Genomic DNA, 18810 nt, shown 5'->3' with positions numbered 1-18810 from the left:
CTAAGTCGGCCGCTTAACCGACTGAGCCACCCAGGCGCCCCACTTTTACCTTTAAAAAACACTATAAAAATGACAATGTAAACACAAAAATAATTCATCAATTAGAAATTGTTATTCTCAGTTTTTAATATTAGTTGCCTTTTGGTCTTGAACAATCCTCACTTTCTCCTCAAGAATCTGATTGGATTAACATGTCTAACACAATCAGAGAATATAAGGCACATTCTTAAAGTATGAAAGGTAAAATAGAAACCTTACTTTAAAGGCACCCGGTGGCTCAGTCAGTTAAGCATCTGACTCTTGACTTCGGTTTAGGTCTTGATCCCATAGTTCATGAGATTGAGCCCTGCATCGGGCTCTGTGCTGACAGTGCAGAGACTGCTTGGGAGTCCCTCTCTCACTCTCTGTCTCTCTCTGCCCCTCCCCACTCTCTCAAAATAAATAAATAAACTAAAAAAAAAAAAAAAAGAAATATTACTTCATTGGATATTGCATGGCTTGAAAGCAGTGCATTCTCTTTGGCCCTCTTCCCTTCTCACTCTGCACACTCTGAGAGACCATGTTTTTGACCTCGGCCTCCACTACCATCTAAGCCTGTGCCACTAGCATGGCTGACACTCCTGAGGTCCATACCAATTGGCCTGTAGGTGTTTCCACTTGCCTGTACTGCAGGGGGTCTAGGGAAGGGCTTTGGGCCTTCCTGTGAGGGAAGCAGGTGGACCCACCTGTCTATGGGCCCTTTCCCCATCCCATTTCAGCACAGCAGCTCTACACCCATCTGCTAGCTGTCCTGAGCTGCCAGGTAAGTCTTTTTTTTTAATAAAAGAGGAAGGGAGAGGTCAATCCTACAGCTAGGAAAAAAAATTGATATTTAATCGTATATGTGATTAAGAATCACAGAAGGATTTTAAGCAGGATAGTGTCATGATGAGATACGTGTTCTAAAAGATCATTTCAGCGGCAATATGGAAGATAAACTGGATCCAGGGAGAGAGAAAGAGATAATGAGCATCTGAATTAATGTAGATAGAGGGTAGGAGACAGATTATATAAAACCTAGAGAGGTCATAGAGAGTGAGGGAAATAAAGGAGAGGGGGAAACGTCTAGGATAATGTCCTACTATCTGCATGGGGGGAACTGGGTGCTCCATGGATAAGGATTTAAGGGGAGGTCTGCTTAGGGCTTCTGGGAAAGGCTTTCTCTCTCACTAATGGAGACACAACAAAGAAAATGACCCACTTCTTTGGTCCCGTGTTGGCTCATGTGTTTCCCAGAACTGTGGCAGCCATCTTGAGCCTCAGGGTCAAGGCACTCTGCTGAGGAGGGTAGAGCAGAGAGGTAAAGAGCCTGAGTCCCTAAGACATCACAGAACTGCTGAACCAGCCTGAAATTGACTTGTCCTGTGAGACATTAAATATCTTTACTGCTCGTGGCTTTTTAAGTTGGATTTTTCTGTTCCTTGTAGCATCCTAACTGATTCAGGGGTTTATAGTCCAAAAAAGGGGGTCTAGGGATAGATTTAGAGTGGTTGCTTTTCTTTATTCACTTGCTGTTGGATATACTTAAGATTCATGGCCTGCCAATTCCTTTGTCAAGAACACAATTCCACTGTTTCTATGGGTAAAAAAGATGTACCTCATGAGCTGGAGTTCAGCAATTTACTGCTTTGAGACAGTGGGGGCTGCTAATGTGAGCAATGGAATCTCAGACCTGGCCAAAATGGGCGGGCCCCAGATGGTGGAATTAGAGCTGCAGGCTGTTTTTCAGATCACTGAAATGACACCCCTCCCCTCTCTGTAGAAACCTGCCTGTATCTGGGTGGAGGCCCAAGCATAATCTAAAAACTCTGCTTCCCTGGGCCACCTGAGTGGCTCAATCGGTCCGATTTTGGCTCAGGTCAGGACCTAATGATTCGTGAGTTTGAGCCCTGCATTGGGCTCTGTGCTGACAGTGCAGAGCCTGGAGCCTGCTTCAGATTCTGTGTCTCCCCCTCTCCCTGCCCCTCCCCTGCTTGTGCTCTGTCTCTGTCTCTCTCTCTCTCTCTCTCAAAAATAAATAAATAAACGTTGACGAATAATACTAAAAAAACTGCTTCCCTGTAAGCAATTTATCGATTGGGCTTTGCAGTCTTAGTTTGGGATTACAACAGACAATTTATAATGTAATCTTCCTTTACAGTACAAACTACCTCGTTGCTGAAAGACTCCCAAAAACACTGTGTCTAAGAGAAAATGGGCAAATCATTGTTTCTTTTGTTTGTGTGAGAAAATAACACCTCTCAAATTTTGGCTACAAGTTTTGATATAAAAGATTTATTCCACCATAGCACTATATCAGATACCAGATTCTGGCAATATTACTAAATACCTCAGGATGTTTCTACCTCTGATGTTTCTCATCTAGATGAGAACTTAATTGCAAATCTGGAAGATATCTTGGAAATTTAACCTAGTAGCCTCACTTCACAGATTAAAACAATGAAAAAAGTGAATTCACACAGACTAGACTTCAATGTCCTAATTGAATGAGGTCTGGCAAGTTATTTAACTTTTAAGCCTCAGAAAATGGCATCTAATGTAGTTACTTTAAGCTAGGTGTAATCCTTGTTTTTCTAGTCCTCATTCCTGACATTCAATCCATCATTAAGTTCTGTCACTCTTCCCTCTAAGATACTTCTTAAACCCTTCCAGCTCTCCTGTTCTCATTGTGTTGACTCTAGTCCAGGCCACCGTCATTTCTAAGTACTGCTATTTCAGCAGTCAGGTGAAAAACAATGATGGCCACATCCTGCATGGTCTGGCCCCCACCTAAACTATCCAATGTCATGTCATACTACTCTTGCCCTTGCTTTCCCTCCCTTCTGTTGCCCAAACATGCCAACCCTTTTGTTGTCCTTAGACCTTTGTACTCACTGTTCCCTCTGCCTCGTATATTTCCCCATCTTTGACACTGGCTGACTAATGCACACAGTGATGTCTTAGTTCAAGTGTGACATCATCCGAGAAGCCTTCCCTGATGGGGTGATCTCCCCTTTATTTCCCTTATTGCCCTCACAACACACACTTATGTAAATATCTTGTATATTTATTTAAACTAATTAATACCAATCTTCCCCTGTACGATGTAAACTTCACAAGGGTAAAGACACTGTCCGCTTGTTTTCCCTACTATAATGCTGATGTCTAGCACAGCAGCCACTCAATATTTGCTGAATAAACGAATTAGTAGATGAATGAATAAATAATCACACGCTATCTCTTTGATCCTGAACTGACGTATGCTAAGCTTCTGCAGACTTGCTCTGAGCATGTCCACCTCATTCAATAATACAATTTACACCATCTTCTGGATACCACCACAGCAGGGAGACTTAGCAGTAGCAAAATATATATTACACATTGATCAAAACATGTGGACCCTCCTATACATGTATAACCATGCACACAGGCACACTGCCAATAACTAGAGAGAGCTTCCAGCCCAGAACCGTCCCGAGCTCTTCCCTCCAGTCCAGGCTCCTGGTCCAATGCAAATGAAACATGGGTAGGGTTTCTATCCTCACCATGCCTTCCAGAGCCTTGGGAAGTGATAAAAGTGCCTCACGGTGGTCATTACATGAGCATTCTGTGTCTGCTTCTGACCTCAGTTTGTAGTTGAGCAGAACAGACATGTTTTCATGTTGTCCTGTGAATTTTCATTTTCTTTAGGGAAAACCCACAAATGCTAATTATTCATTAGTCTATTCTTCTAAACCAGCATTCTCTCCTCTGATTTAATTTCTGGTAGGCAAAGTAAAGGTACATGAGAAAACCTCTTCTGGACTTACCTAATTATTACAGTTGGATAATATTAGGGACTTACTTCACTTGGTGAGTTGAGCTTGAGAAAAATGTAAATCCTAATGAAGGTTAAGTAATGGGTTAGTTCAGGTACCTTTGAAGACCCTGGTCATCAATGTTTTTAAACTCAATTTAGGGGGCGCCTGGGTGGCGCAGTCGGTTAAGCGTCCGACTTCAGCCAGGTCACGATCTCGGGGTCCGTGAGTTCGAGCCCCGCGTCAGGCTCTGGGCTGATGGCTCAGAGCCTGGAGCCTGGTTCCGATTCTGTGACTCCCTCTCTCTCTGCCCCTCCCCCCTTCATGCTCTGTCTCTCTCTGTCCCAAAAATAATAAATAAACGTTGAAAAAAAAAAAATAAACTCAATTTAGTTAATAGCAAAGTAGTAATGACAATTTATTTAGCACTCTAAATGCCATTAAGTGGCTCACAAACACACGTGTAGTTGATTTCCTAACTCTTCAGTGGGGGTGAGACAGACTTCATTCCTCCCTTTGAGCAGATAGGAAAATGAGACACAGAGGCTTCAAGTGTCTTACCCATGGTTACACTGCTCGATGCATATGCACTGTGGGACTAAGTGCCTAAAAAACCTGAGTCCAGAATTACTACTCTAGTAATGATAACAATAATAGACCCCAATGATAACTTTTCATTATAATGCTAAACATTTACTTCCATTGTATAACTTAATCTGCCTGAGAGAAGGCATAATTATCCCCATTTAACAGATGGGAAACTAGGTCTCAGGTAGGATAACCCCCTGTCCTGGTCACATGGTCACATACCAGGACCGACTCCACCAGGCCACACCTTTGAACAATCAGCAATTCTTCCTGTTCTAAGCTGGTCTCTTCCTACTCCCAGAAGTAAAGATTTCTGTGACCTGTTTCTACACTTCTGTGTCAACTTGTCCCCTTTCGCAGTATATGTTGGTACAAGTCACAAAAAAGTTTGTAGATCAGGAAAAAATTTAATCATGTGACACGAGCTTCATTTAATATAACTGTGACTGTATGAACTTAAACAAAGCTGGTACACTGAAAATGCTCAATAATGAGCAATCAGAAGGCAGCCTCACCTCTCTGAAATAAAAAACCAGCGGCTGGGATTAGTTGACCTATAGGCTCTTTTCAATTTTCATATTCTGCTGATCTTGATTTGGAACTGCAAATTCCAATGCCTTTAGAAAAGTAGGACAGGTAGAAGAAAAAGCCCGTGGCCCTCTTGGAGCAGCTTTATCCCCCTACTTTTGACAGGGCCATGGGTTCTGAAATATCTTCTGCTCTAAGGGCAGGCGTGAGGATAAGTAACAACTGAAATCAGATTTAAGTGTCAGGCCCACAACAGGGAATGTGGGTGGGGCTTTTGGCAAACTGGAGAACACATGCTAAGGGGCAGCAGATCCTTAGCAATTAAGGCCATTGCCATGTTGGAATGTAGGCCCCTTGTGAATAGTTCTACAAATTAAAAAAAAAAAAAAAAATTAATATTTATTTATTTATTTTGAGAGAGGGGGTGCAAGCAGGGTAGGGGCAGAGTGAGAGAGGATGAGAGAGACACAGAGAGAGAATCCCAAGCAGGCTCTGTGGCTGGCACCGCAGAGCCTGACTTGGGGTTCGAGCCCACAAACCACGAGATGATGACCTGAGCTAAAATCAAGAGTCAGATGCTTAAGCGACTGAGCTACCCAGGTGCCCCTGAACTCTCCTGATTTTTAAATGTTGGCAACTTTAAAAAAAAAAAAAAAAAACAACCCCGTGCAAAGAAACAAAAGACACTGTGGGTCAAATGATTCTTTGACCCATTAGACTAATAGCTTCTTTTTGGGCCAGGGTGACCCTTTCTTATTCACTGCTCTGTGTGTATATATTTTAATTATAAAGTCCTTTATCAAAAATTTTTAAAATGTTTATTTATTTTTGTGAGAGAGAGAGAGACAGAGACAGAGAAAAAGAGTGAGTGTGAGCGGGGGAGGGGCAGACAGAGAGGGAGACACAGAACCTGAAGCAGACTCCAGGCTCTGAGCTGTCAGCACAGAGCCCGATGCGGGGCTCAAACTCATGAACTGAGAGATCATGAACTGAGGCGAAATCAGACACTTAACCGAATGAGCCACCCAGATGCCCCGATTATAAAGTCTTTTAGAAGAAAATGCTTCTTACAATACTCATCGCTCTATTCCATGATAGTGCTTTGTACACTGCACAGACTCCTAGCACTAGGAGCGGTGTTAAGTATTTAGGTAACATGAGGTGCTTTTATAACATGTACTAATGGTAGCATTTGTACAATTCACACTTTGTGCTTTGTAAATACATATATTCTAACCATGTAAATATTCACACTCTTATTTAAAAAATATTAACAGAGTATCTAGGTGTTGAGATTTTAGACCACTTCATTTTCTTTATACCTTTCTGTATTAAGATGAATGTAATGTCATTTAAAACCCAAATGTATTCAAAACACTTCAGGAGCATATCCACTGCATAAAGCCAAGTACACAAGACATGAAGGAGGAAAAGCAGAACTGACAATCTCGTACAGGGGGAAACAAAGCCCAGGAGAACAGCAGTGACAACAGTGACAGCACTACTGCCAGCAGATAGTTCAAATTCAGATTCAGATTCTACCATCAGTGACACACAAGCTAGCCTCAGCTGCCTTTAGGCCTCCCCCCCCCCACTGCTGAATAGCCTCACCTCATCTCTGAGCAGGGCCACCTTCAACTTCTGCTCAGAGCAGAACTCCCTGCCCTGGTGCCAATCAAAGCACACTACCCTCAATCCCTGGCGCTCCCCACCCCTGCTTTCTATATGCACACAGCTACGATTTAAAAATCAGAGTCATGAGAATCCTTATTTTCTGAAAGTTCACCTTACCACATCATTTTTCTTATGCAAGTGACACTGCAGTTTGATTTTTTTCTGGCAGTGGGAGAGGGAGGCTGGGCAGAGATGGGAGAACTGGGTGGAATTAAGTTGGTTTAGGAGCCACATAGTGACTCCCCTCTGTGGCATCAAGTCTTTTGTAAGAGAATAAGGAAAAGTGCCAAAAGGGAGCAAAAAATTGGGGGTGGGGTGGAGAAGAGGTAGGGGAAGCAGATGGGGAGAAGGGGACATACACACGCATACATTTGTGGGTGAGAGAGAGGATTTCATTGAAGGTGTTAACAGTCTCAAGGCCATTCAATATATGCAGCATGGGAAAATCAACACATTTATAGGATGAGGAGAAATAGGTTTATCTTGTAAAGTTTTGACAATGAATGTTAGCTCAAGAACACAATTTCAGGGCCTAGACGACATCAGGGCCCGGTGACTGACAGAAATTATATTGGTGAGCAGCAACATATTGGAAAAAGAGCAGGTGAAGCCAGTCATTAATGAAAGTATCATAGGGAATGATAAGATCACTGTCAGCAGGGACTTCCAGTCTCCACCTCCCACAGCCAAAGCTGTGAGGAGCCTTGAAACACAGATAAAGTGCCAGGTAGTTTGTAGATAAGACTCCCCAGTCTCCAGCCCCTGTCTGCATAATCTTTAAGTCCGCCAAAGTTTGACCTGCTCAGAGCTTGTTCACCAGTCTTTCTTGTAATAATTAATGCCATGGCAGAGACAGACCTGTCGGGGACAACCTGTTGTCTGGAAAACTAAAGAGTGAGCTCTAATCTTTCCTTCTTCATTCCTTTTCTCTTAGACAAGAGACTAAGATTCTGACTAAGGACTGCCTGAGTCCTTGCACCCCCTGCTCTAAATTCTCTCAGAGGCAGGCCCTCGTCAGCATTATACTAATATGTGTCACTGTCCTGGGAGAATCACCACTCATTAGTCTACCTCAGTGCAGAGAATTACTGAATTAATACTAATTAATGATTCATACTAAAAATCAGTAATTCTACTGTAATGAGTCTTGTAGTAATGCGTCTGACAGTTATTTTATGCTCTGAGAGCCTTGAGTGGAAAGTGACTGGAAAGAGATCTGTGTGTGTAGAGAGGCTTGTGCTGACCAAGTGATGAGAACTATCACATACTGACCACCTACTATGTGTCAGGCCCTAAGCCCAGTCCTTGGCATATATAATTTCTTTCATTTTAACAGCCTATAAAGTCTATTATCCCCATTTTGCAGATGATAAGACTGAGATTCAGGGATTAGCCCAAGGCCACACAGCCAAGTGAGAGGCGGAACTCACCCACTGTTTGCCAGAGTGTTCCAACCTTGAGGCAGGCCGTTACTAGCTCATATTTAATGTTTTTGTGCAAACCAGAGAAAGGTATTTCTTCCGTAAGACAGTTTACCACCAACTCCATAAAATAGCTAAAGTACACATTCAAACTGATAATAACCACAGTGTGAACGGTGCCTTCTAGCACTCACGTAGTCAAACCTGCACAATGATACAGGGACCCTGCTTCTAGGCTGTATCCTGCCCTGCCCACCCAGGAAGAAACCTACCATGGAAGAAGGTCATTTGAGGAATTCCAGCAGAAGAGCATATCAGAGGGTATCTACTTCACACAGAGTGTGGTAGCAGCCCCAAAGCAACCTGAAGAGTGAAATATTGGTAGCAACATCTCTAAGGCCACATCTGAGTGTTACTGAGAACACATTAAGTCCTTCTTTACTCAAGAAGGCAGAGTATCTCTGTGGGCTTCCAAAGGGAGAAAGCAGTGATGGAACATGCCCATACACACCTCCCACAGTTTCTGTGAGTCCCTAGGCTGGGCACAGATAGGAAGCTCTCCCAGATGGCACATTTTGGGTCCTCCCTTGCAACCCAAAGCTGCCTCAACTCCCCCTCATCACATTCCAGAGGACAGAGTGGCAGAAATAACATTTTGTGAGAAAAAGGTCTATTACAAATCACGAATTTTTATTTCCTAGGTGAGATTTTTGCATAAGCAAAAATTTCATCCATGGACTGTGACACTGGCTGAACGTGAGCCAGTCAACTTGATGACAAATTCTATTATTTTAAACCCTAGTGCTAATTCTAAAAAATTTCTTTTAATGTTTATTTATTTTTGAGAGAGAGAGAGAGAGAGAGAGAGAGTGTGAACGGTGGAGGGGCAAAGAGAGAGGGAGACACAGAATCCGAAGCAGGTTCCAGGCTCTGAGCTGTCAGCAGAGCCCAATGTAGGGCTCAAAGTCACACACCGTGAGATCATGACCTGAGCTGAAGTCAGACTCTCAACGGACTGAGCCACTCAGTCACCCCAAACCCTAGTGCTAATTCTAGATGTAGGTATACTTGGGCTTTTCCTTGGCAAACACATAGTAATTAATAAGATGACCAGTAGAAATAAGAAACAGTGTATGAGTGCCAGAAAGGTTTTTTCCACAAATGAGGTGTGCCACCCTAAATAGGAAAAATAATCTATTTAATGGGGCAGAGGAAGTCATAATTCAAGCTTTTAGAGTCCGATGGAGTATTCATTTAATTTTCACACCTCCCCAGAGTTAAAATATAGATATGTCATCTGATGCTCTTAAACCCTGTTTTGAAATTGAAATCTTCTTCAACTTTACTTTCAACTGCTATAATAGTAAAGTTTATTTCACCCTTGAGTGTGGCCTGGACACCCTTCTCATCCTTCCTTTTCAGTTAAGTATGAACATGATAAAGTGAGTTGGTTCCCATTAAATGGATCACGTGCACTGGAGAGTCTTAGAAAAACCCAGAAGGTCCTCTTGCTATGGGAGTTTTCATCTATACTCTCTGAGCATGACTATTTTAAGGTATAAGTAAGCAGGCAAGCTTTTGTGATGCTCACTGATATGCTTCTCATAACTACTGCTGACATTTAGTTCAGATGATAGTATGTTACTGAAATTAATTTAATTACATTATCACATACTGGATCCTAAGTCCAGTATCTTTTAATAATAAATAAAATTAATTTCATGGTTCTTTGATTCTTCTTACATAAGCCAGAGAAGCACTGGCTACATTTTTTCATGTCTTCATGTTATTTGAGGATTCTTCAGTGAGAGATCTCACTTTTCTCTAGGGTTCCCAGCAAATTACCAGTAGTCTCTGCTTCCTTATGAATGTTGGAAGAGTGGGCATAATAGGAACTTTGGAAATTAAACTTCATAAAAGGGGCATTTGCTTTTTAATAAAAGGCAGAAAGGAGAATGGCAGAAAGAGAAGAGGGAAGAGGAAGGCTGGAAACTGAGAGGTGTAGCCTGATTCATCTGGTGCTTAACAAAGAGTTACATTTTCTTTGGCTTTTTTTTCTGTTAGCATAGAATCAACCCCCTTCCCTTTGGTTTCAGTTCAAAACAAACCTGGTCTTGGGGCGCCTGGGTGGCTCAGTCAGGTAAATGTCTGATCCTTGACTTTGGCTCAGGTCATGACTTCAGGGTCATGAGATCCAGCCCGAGTCAGGCTCTGCACTGGGCATACAGCTGGCTTAAGATTTTCTCTCTCTCTCTCTCTCTCTCTCTCTCTCTCTCTCTCCCCCGTCCCTCCCTCTCTCTCTCTCCCTCTGCCCCTCCCCTGCTCATTCTCTCTCTAAAAACAAACAAATCTGGCCTTTGAGTTTATTCAGTTATTTAAATTACTGTATAGCTATAAATCTATTTACATATTCATGTGCTGGAAGAATGACATTTGGAGATATCAACTGAAGTTCCTGCCCCTTCACATGTACATAAGTCTCCTTCCTTCAATGTGAGGCACTCATCGTCCCAGGGAAGATTAGGATTGCCGTGGCTGAAGTGTAAAGAGAAAAGAAACAAGCATGCTTAGTTTTTGAGCTTCAGATAGGCTATGGAAACTCACAAAAAAACAGTATTCTCAGGAGAAAAATCTTTTTGAGCATCCATCAGCCCAGGATCTGGACTGAACCCCAGGCATATGAAGATGGAGCAAATAGCAAGTTTTCCTGCCCACGAGTGCTCTCTTCCTGACCACTACAGCTGCCCAGGTGGGAGAGGCGGGGATGAAGGGGAGACACAAAGGAAAACCGGGAGGGAGTCTTTGATGTGTGGGTCTCCAAGAATCATGTGAAGCTTGAAGCAGAAAAGACTCAGACCTAGCTTTCCAGGGCAGAGCCCAATAAATCACAAACCTTTGTCCCAGTGCGGAGAGGTAAAGGTTGAACGAGCTCACTTACACAGCCCAGTGCGCAGCAGACAGAATAACTGAGAACTGCCAGGCTGTCCCTGCAAGAGGAATGGCAACTCTCAGATGCTTCAGAGATGGGATGAGGGAGGCCCTGGGTCATCCTAGCAGGTACCAGGACATTAACAACAGCCAGATACTCAGATCACTCAGATCACTTGTGGGGAAGAGGGGGATGCAAACACGAACTTAACATAGGAACTTGAGAAAAATCAAGAAATAATGGGATATACCTGGAAATGAATAGAGTAGGATTTTAGTATCAGATCCAATATGGACTCAAAATCTAAGTTCCAGTCAGTTCTAGGGAGATAAATAGGTTAAATTTTTACATGTTTATTTTGTAACTGCATAATGCGTGTGGACGGATGGATGGATAGACAGGTGATAAGATATCTCATGTCTGTTGCACATTACACATCTTAAATTTTATCGTGGCCTAGAAATTAGTAAATTAAATTTAAGGGGTGTCTGGGTGGCTCAGTTGGTTAAGTGGCTCTTGATTTTGGCTCAGGTCATGATATCACAGTTCTCACAGTTGGGATTCTGCCTCTCCTTCTCTTTGCCCCTCCCTTGCTTGTTCTCTCTCTCTCTCTCTCTCTCTGTCTCTCTCTCAAAATAAATAAACTTAAAAACATTTTTTTTTTTTAAATAGCCAGTACCAACAATGTTCGATAACCAAACGTGACTTCCCTGGCTGCTGAGTCAGTTAGCACACATCTATTACTGAGAAATTCTAGCTCGTAGGAGAAACAGTCTCCAAAGCCAAGTTTGCCTTTGTGAAGCATGCCATTGGCAGGTTCTGCAGTTACATAAATTATTTCTAGATGACATTTTGCATCCAAACGAGCACAGTCAGTGATATCCCCATTTAAAGGGACAAAATAAAGGCTGTACAATTATGTTCATTTAGGACAAATAAATAAAGCTAAATCATATTTGGGGCCAATTTGATCTGATGATTATTAACTCTCTAGCTTGCTTTGGGTTCAGTGGACTATGAAACTGACCCTAAAGCTGTGTCCCCAGGCAAGCTGCTGTCCCAAAGATCTGGTAAAATCCTTATGTTAATCCCATCTGGCCCATCTGGGCACACACCAAAAAGTGATATTCCCCCTATGCATCAACAACTGGGAAAATACAACCATATTAGTCCATGAAAATGACTCTCTTTTTTCTCTTTCTCATACCTCTATCTCCTGCATCTAATAATATAAGATTGTGTGTGTGCGCGCATGCATATTAAATCGTTTTATGTTCTTTGTTCCCTCATTCAGTGCCTACTGCATGCAAATTACTAGGCTTGATTTTGGAACAATAAAGATGATCAAGATACAGTCCTCAATTCCAAGGCATTTACTGCCTAATGACAAGATGGAAGCAGACCCTAGACTCCAGAGTGGAAAATGCTATGACAGTGCCATGAGAGCCTGGGTGTGTGGACAGGAGTGATGGCAGAGAGGGAGCTTGGTTCAGTCTGGTTAGATGGTAGGTGGTGGGGAGAAATGGAAGATGATGGGGATGAAGTGAGACCTTAGCTCCCTCTTGAAGATGTAGCAGGGTAATGAATTCACATACATAGCCCAATATGGTTCTTAGCATAAAGAAAGAGGTTAAAAAAAAAAAAAAGAATTTGTAGAATAAAAATGAATGAAAGGAACAGCTTTCTAATGGGGATTTCTTCACATTTCACTTTCAAAACAAAGAACAGAATAAACACTTATTTATACTCTTTGATTTAATAAGGTCAATTCTTGAATTTTATTCTACGAAAATAATCAGAGATGTGAACAGAGCCTCAAGTACAAGGACTGACCTCATACAATTATTTAAAACAACAAGGCAATAGAAATAATGAAAATAAGTAGACATATGTTTATTATGAAATATCCAAATAATAAGGCATAGTATAAACATTAAATCTAGTGTTGCTAAAGAACATGTACTGTCATGGGAAAGTACTCATAAGTGAAAAATGAAATAAAGCTGTGAATAAAATTTCTTTTTTTTAATGTTTATTTATTTTTGAGAGAGACAGAACGTGTGCAAGCACAAGCAGGGGAGGGGCAGAGAGAGAGAGAGGAAGACACAGAATCTGAAGCAGGCTCCAGTCTCTGAGCTGTCAGCATAGAGCCTGACGTGGGGCTCGAACCCACAAGCTGTGAGATCATGACCTGAGCTGAAGTTGGACGCTTAACCAACTGAGCCATCCAGGTGCCCCTAAAATTTCTTTTTTTTTTTTTTTAATGTTTATTTTAGTTTTGAGACAGAGAGAGACAGAGAGCTGGGGAGGAGCAGAGAGAGAGAGAGAGACAGAATCCTAAGCAGGCTCCGGGCTCTGAGCTGTCAGCACAGAGCCTGATGCAGGGCTTGAACCTATGAACAGTGAGATCATGACCTGAGCCGAAGTCGGACACTCAACCAACTGAGCCACCTAGTTGCCCCACCCCTAAAATTTCTTTTTTTTAAAAATTTCTTAAAAAATATACTACGTTAGCATTTTTACTTGAAAAAAAACCTGTACATAAATTATTCCTATTTTCATTTACCTCAATAAGTACATATATAAATAAATACAGAAGAATATTAGATGGAAACAAAAAGAAAATATTGGTTATTAAAGTTGGTTTAAAAGTTGTTTTGAAAAATTTTCTGAAATCTCTACATTTAATGTAACTCATTTACAGGAATTATCTCACTTTTACCAAATTCAGTGCTTTTTACTTTTGTGCTCTCAATGTTGGGCACTTCCCTCCCTTCCTACTACTGAGGGTCTTCTGCCATGGTCTACAATGATATGACTGGATTTTTTGTTTAGTTGTTCAATTTTCCTTGCTGAACTAACCTGCCATTTCAGTCAACAAGACTGAGCCTATCCAACTGAAATACTGATTAGTCTTTCTGCCTTCCCTCTATCCGTTTTGGTCAATGTAGTTCCAGGGAGAGAAGAAATAGCATCTGGAGGAATGCCAGGCCCAAGACTTATCACGGGTAGTATTGCAAAAGCTCTGGGTTTGCTGACACCACTCTGACACCACCACATGACACGATTAGATGCTGCTGCCCTGGAAGGGACAGGGATGACCACAGAGGGTGGAAGGCAGCAGGAAGAAGCCAATTGTGACACACTTGTACAGGAAGCCTTGACCAGGGACAGCTAGTTCCCCAAGGCAGCCAGGTGGTTCCTGCTACAGGCCCTTGCTGACTGGGTGTCATATTACAGGAGGTGAAGCTCAAGGAGGGTGGGGGAGAGAGCGGGAGACAAAAGAGGAGTTCCAGGATGCCAGCATTTCAAGTCACAAAAGAAAATGACTGTCATTAACTAAACAGGCTACAATGGGCCAGGCACTCTGCTTGCTGCTCACACATACCTGACCTCACTCAGTTTCACAAAAACCCTGCAAGGTATATATCCTCCTCCTCCTCCTCCTCCTCATCATCATCATCCCCTCCTTGTACAGATATGGAACAAGAATTCTTTAAAGTTTGTATGTGTTTCTACTAAAGAGTGATACAGGACAATATACAAACTAGATATTTAAAGAAAACTTTTTGGTCAAGTATACTAATGTTGTATAAAAAAGTTTTAAAAATTGTTCTTCAAAACACGGCTGAGCTGGAAAATAAGGATGTAGTTTTCTTGGGGGGGGGGCGGAAACAATTATAAAGTGAAAAGCCCAAGGAGTAAGTGAGGATGAGGGGCTGATCAGTTTGGAAATGCCGTCAGACACACACCGTCTCCCAGATCCCTGAGACTGTCATTCCGGAAGGGGCTCTGAGGTATTTAGAATGTCATGTTTTTTCCACTGCCTCAGATGGAGGGTTGGATAGTATTCAGGGTTTGTGAGGTGATAAGAAATACTTCTTCCAATGATCCTGAGTGATATATTATTCATTTCCATTTATTAAATGAGGCATCAGGCTCAGGAACTAAAATTGGTGACTGCTTTGCAAGGGCTCCAGAACTTAGGCTGCATTTCAGCTGCTCCGTCTAGTACTCTGGGCACCTCCCCAGACCTGGGGCATATTCCAGGCTGCTGTCATGAGCCTCTGCTGAGTAGAACCTACGATCTCATCTTTTCCAAGTATGAAAAGAAAGCCTCAGCAATTATGGGCCCAAGAGTTAAAACTGACAAGGCACGAGTCACAAGAGCATAACGATAAAGGAGCTGGTCAGGTCAGGTAAGAAGGAGGAAATTCTTTAATTAAATAGGGAACACTGTGCTCTAAATCTTAAACACTTAGGTCTAAATCCCCCTTTGGCCCCCCAGCTTCTTACTATGTGAGCTGCAGGAGACATGTTTTTGAACTGACCACAAGAACACTTCAAGGTGTACAACATCCGTTTATCTAAACACGACTCTCGTGGTCACCGGGAAGTCCTCCCTCTGCTCGACAGCCAGAAGTGAAACTTCTCACATTGCCATTGCTCCCTTGGATCCACCCTAAGTGGATGGTAGTTTCTTCACTTGTCACCAGTCTACTTTCCAGGCAAATGTAATTAAGTCAACCTCTGACTCAAACCGAAAACAAGGTTTTTAAAACATTAAGTATGAGTCACATAATTGAATTTTGTCTACCCACCCCCCCCACCTCCCATCCCCAGCCAGGGAATGTTTCTCCCCACCTATTTCATTTCTTGGAGTTCCTGAATATGCAAAATGTTTGCAGGAGCCTTGCTCACACAGAGCTGGGCCTGGCCCACAGACAGTGCAAAACTGCCAGGCTGCAGGGATGTGGGGTAGGAGGGCACCCCAGCACGTGGTTTGTCATGTTAGTCTGGCCTCATACAGCCCCTGAAGGAGCTATAAACCCCAGGGTGGCATTGTCTCTGACTTGCTGAGTCTCTGCCACTCTGGCTGCAATAAGATTCTGGCTGAGCTTATAAATGATGCATCTATAGCCTCTGAACTCATCTGCTAGCTAGCCTGGAGGCTAGAGTTATTCATTCATTTAGCAAGCTTTTAACCAGACTTTCTGGTTATAAATAGCTTCAGATGAACTGTCACTCCATTCCAGGCATTCTGATAGGAACTGGGGACTCAGAAATAAAAGATGCAGTCTGTAGGTAAAGAAGTTACAGTTAAGTGGGGTGTCAGAGGAGAGAGAATAGAAAAACAATTCTGTTTCAGTCAAGAAAGGCAAGCACAAAAACCTGCTTGCAGTGGTACGAGAAGAAGATATTTGAGCTGAGTTTTGACTCATGAATAGGATGTAGCTGAACAAATGTATGCGTATACGTATATGTATGTGCGTGTACGTGGGGGCGGTGGTTAAGGAAATGAATGAAAGGGGATCTTTCTTCCTCTTCCATACTTGAGAGAGATTTTTCAAATAGTCTTTTAACATGATGATGAGGAGGACATCTGATTTAACATGAGTCCAAATATATGTCAAATCTTAATATGGAAATTAGTCACATTAAGACGTGTCAAAGCTCTTAAACATCGCCTAGTTGCAAATATGAATACAGACCTACATACTGTTTAGGAAAGTTGTGTTTAGAAAGGAAACATGATAAAGAAGCAAATTCCCAGCCCAACTTCAGAATGTTCACAAATCATCCATATGGAATTTTCTGTGATTACTTAATTAATAGTAAAGGCTTTGACCATATGCTGTAGTGCCCAATTTCAGCACTGGAGACAGTAAATACCACACTTGATTTTCTCATGCTCTATTTTCAGATTACATGTTTAACCTTATAGAGAGGGAACATGTTCTGGCTTGCTTGCAAATTTGAACTAATGTACAGTGGAAAATTCCCAGCTTTCAGGATCTTAAATTAAGAACACATGTTACATCAGTCCTTTGTTATGATGGCTGACTGACATCCAGCTGGGGAGTTTTAACAAAGGAGAGGAGGAGTGCCTCAGCACTATTTAAGAATTAAATCTCTAAGGCTATAATTTAGAAATAATTATAAAACTATGTATTGTACTGAAAGTTTCTGATTACAAAACACTGAACTGTCACTCCACAAAAGAAATATCTTAATGGAAAGAAGAAAGTAAAGGATTATCTAGTGATAAAAGAATGTATTTCACGAAGCATCAAGCAATTGGCCAGCCAATAACTTTCAAAATATAATCATGAACTCTAGCAAATTCTTGTGGCCTTAGAGAGGGTACACAAATGGAATAATCCATCTTAGACCCAAACCTGGTAGATTTATACCTAGTTTCCAAAGGGAGTATATGTTGCCTGAGATCCAGGACCACCTTTCTAGAAGTCAATTTTTAAAGATCCAAAGGCTTACAGAAACCAGATTTTAGCATTTATATTGAAGAAGTTTATTTAATTCAGACTCCATTTGATCAGCAGATGGAAAGCAGTTTTATTCAATGCCTTCTACCTAAATTTGCCAAATGACAGAAGTTATGTATTATAGTTTAAAATATGATGAGATAAGGGGAGCCTGGGTGGCTTAGTCAGTTAAGGGTCCAGCTCTTGGTTTCAGCTTGGGTCATGGTTTCACGGTTCATAGGTTCGAGCCCCAAGTCAGGCTCTGCATTGACAATGCGAAGCCTGCTAGGAATTCCCTCTCTCTCTCTCTCTCTCTCAAAATAAACAAATAAACTTAAAAAAAATAAAGCTGAAATATCATGAGATATGAGTTTCACAAAATTTCAAGAGAAACTGAACCTAGGAAGTTCCAATACTAAGATAGCTTCAGATGAAAAAAATACATGCTTCCTCCTTACTGCTTCCCCATTCAGTTGCCCTGCTTTCTAACAGGGCAGAGCAGCAAGAACCTGGATCGTTTTTCCAGAGGGAGAGAGAGTCCTTGGGGCTGCCTCTTCCTTGCCTGGGAAGAAGCAGAACCATTGAAGAAAATGGAAGAATTTTCACATGATTGTCAAAGTAATAATTCATAAAGAGGAGAGACTGAATTATAATACACACCAAAAAGATGTGCTTATAATAAAAAATGAACAGGTGTCAGGACAATTTTGCTTTTTTTTTTTTTTAATAAAACTCTTGGGGTGCCTGGGTGGCTCAGTTGGTTAAATGTCCGACTTCAGCTCAGGTCAGGATCTCACGGTTTGTGGACTCAAGCCCCGCATCGGGCTCTGTGCTCACAGCTCAGAGCCTGGAGCCTGATTCTCAGAGCCTGGAGACACAGATTCTGTGTCTCCCTCTCTCTCTGCCCCTCTCCCACTGTCACTCCGTCTCTCTCAAAAATAAATAAAACATTAAAAAAAAAAAACCTCTTGACCACACTTATTGTTAAATACAACCAGCCCTCTGCTATAAATTATGTGAGGCAATGTGAGTTAGCTTATTGCTGAAGAAATAGATATAAGACTTATCATAATTGCAGATGAAAACTTTTATTATTTCACATAGCTTTGGAAGGAATCCTGGAATGGTTTAGCTGGGTGGTTGTGACTCAGGGTCTCATGAAGTTGCAGTCTCAGGCTCAACTAGGGAAGGGTATGCTTAAGCTCACTCACATGGCTTTTGGCAGGCCTGTTCCTCACCTTGTGGGTCTCTCCACTGACTACCGAAGTATCGTCATGATATGGCAGCTGCCTTCCTACTCCCCAGGGCTGCCTCAGGATGACAGCTGACTTCCATCAGAGCAAGTGATTTAAGAAACAAAGGGAGAGCAAGAGAGCCAACCAATAGGGAAGCTGCAGTCTTTTTATAACCTACTATCAGACATGACGTCAGGTCGTTCCACCATCTTCAGTCACTAGAAGGGACTTACTAAGTCCAGCCCACACTCAAGAGGAGACAAATCAAGCTCCATCTCTTGAGGGAAGTAGCAGCAAAGAATATGTGGGCATATCTTTTTTTTTTTTTACTTTTTTTTTTTTAACGTTTATTTATTT

The 18810-nt window shown here is 42.0% G+C and overlaps 1 protein-coding gene across 3 annotated transcripts in view; it reads right to left on the bottom strand.

Moving 5' to 3' along the window:
* Positions 1 to 18810, bottom strand: part of PPM1L (protein phosphatase, Mg2+/Mn2+ dependent 1L) — a 307409-nt gene that overhangs the window by 11790 nt on the left and 276809 nt on the right. The gene's annotated exons all lie outside the window — the stretch shown is intronic.

The sequence above is a fragment of the Puma concolor genome, chromosome C2 (assembly GCF_028749965.1).
Source record: "Puma concolor isolate L17-30 chromosome C2, mPumCon1.1.hap2, whole genome shotgun sequence".
NCBI classification, from domain to species: domain Eukaryota; kingdom Metazoa; phylum Chordata; class Mammalia; order Carnivora; family Felidae; genus Puma; species Puma concolor.
This window is presented reverse-complemented; position numbering and strand designations above follow the sequence as displayed.